Below are 1,310 nucleotides of genomic sequence, written 5' to 3' on the forward strand. Positions count from 1 at the left end.
TATAGCCCTGGCTGTCCTAGACCTCACTTTGTAGATCAGGCTGGCCTCAAACTCAGAAATCTGCCTGCCTCTGCCTCCTGAGTGCTGGAATTAAAGGCCTGCACCACTACTGCCCGGCCCTTTCAGCAAAATCTTGCTGGCATATGCAATAGGGTCTGCATTTGCTGACTGATTATGGGATGGATGCCCGGGTCAGTGACTGATAAAGGCTGGTCTACTGTCAAATCCAAAGGTTGTAGGAGTTCCAAATCAATTATATCCTCAATGAGTTTTTTTACTTACAGTTTGAGCAGTTTCCTTCTTGGTTGGCAATGCCTCACTCCATCCTGAGACAATATCTATAAACACTAAAAGATATTTGTAACCAAATTTCCCATGTTTTACCTCAGTGAAGTCTATTTCCCAGTAGATGCCTAGGGAAGTTCCCCTTTCTCTTCTAGCATATGTTGTTTTGGGAATTGGACTTGTCATCTGTTAAAAATGGCATCTAGTAATAATGTCCTGCAATTCCTTGACTTTATTCTAGTTAGTCCTAGAATAAACAACTTTGTACATATTAATTCTTTCAACTTATTTATTCTGAGTATGTGCTAGCATTTTTGTTTTGTTTTGTTTTGTTTTGTTTTTTCAAGACAGGGTTTCTCTGTATTGCCCTGGCTGTCCTAGAACTTACTTTGTAGACCAGGCTGGCCTCGAACTCTGAAATCAGCCTGCCTCTGACTCCTGAGTGCTGGGATTACAGGCGTGCACCACCACGCCCAGCTCAAGCCAAAGTTTTATTCAAAGTTTTTGCTAGAATTTTTCTTCATCTATTGTATGTTGCCATCCATCCTTTGTGTGGGTATTAGCTAAGGGTTGATTACCCTGGTCAACTTCTTTAGAGTAGGTTGGATTTTTCAGGGAAGACTATGTCTGGGAGGGTCACCAGCAAATGTGGGACAGGCTGTTTGGATGCCTCCTTCACTACCAGGTCTGCTTTACAGATATAGATGGCCTTAGTGGTCAGTCCTGTAGATGTCCAGGACAATGTATGGTGACCAGTTACTTTGGAAGCCAGAGAGAAGCTAGGAGGCCTAAGATCTTCTGTTGGTTAATTACCTTTTCTTCTTCAGTCAATAGTCTGCTTTCACTTTATACTGCTCTGACCAAGCCTGCTCAGTCAGTCAACAGTTTCTCCAGTGCGGGAGTGAGGATTAAAAGGAAAAAAGACAGTTAGACAACATTGTAGTGTGACCCCAGTCAATTCTGAGACTGAAGGCAAATTTTTATTTTCCAGTCCACTTTTTATACCATTTTAATTACATGCAAGT

This window comes from Mus caroli, unplaced genomic scaffold (genome assembly GCF_900094665.2).
Source record: "Mus caroli unplaced genomic scaffold, CAROLI_EIJ_v1.1 scaffold_14896_1, whole genome shotgun sequence".
Classification (NCBI taxonomy): Eukaryota; Metazoa; Chordata; class Mammalia; order Rodentia; family Muridae; genus Mus; species Mus caroli.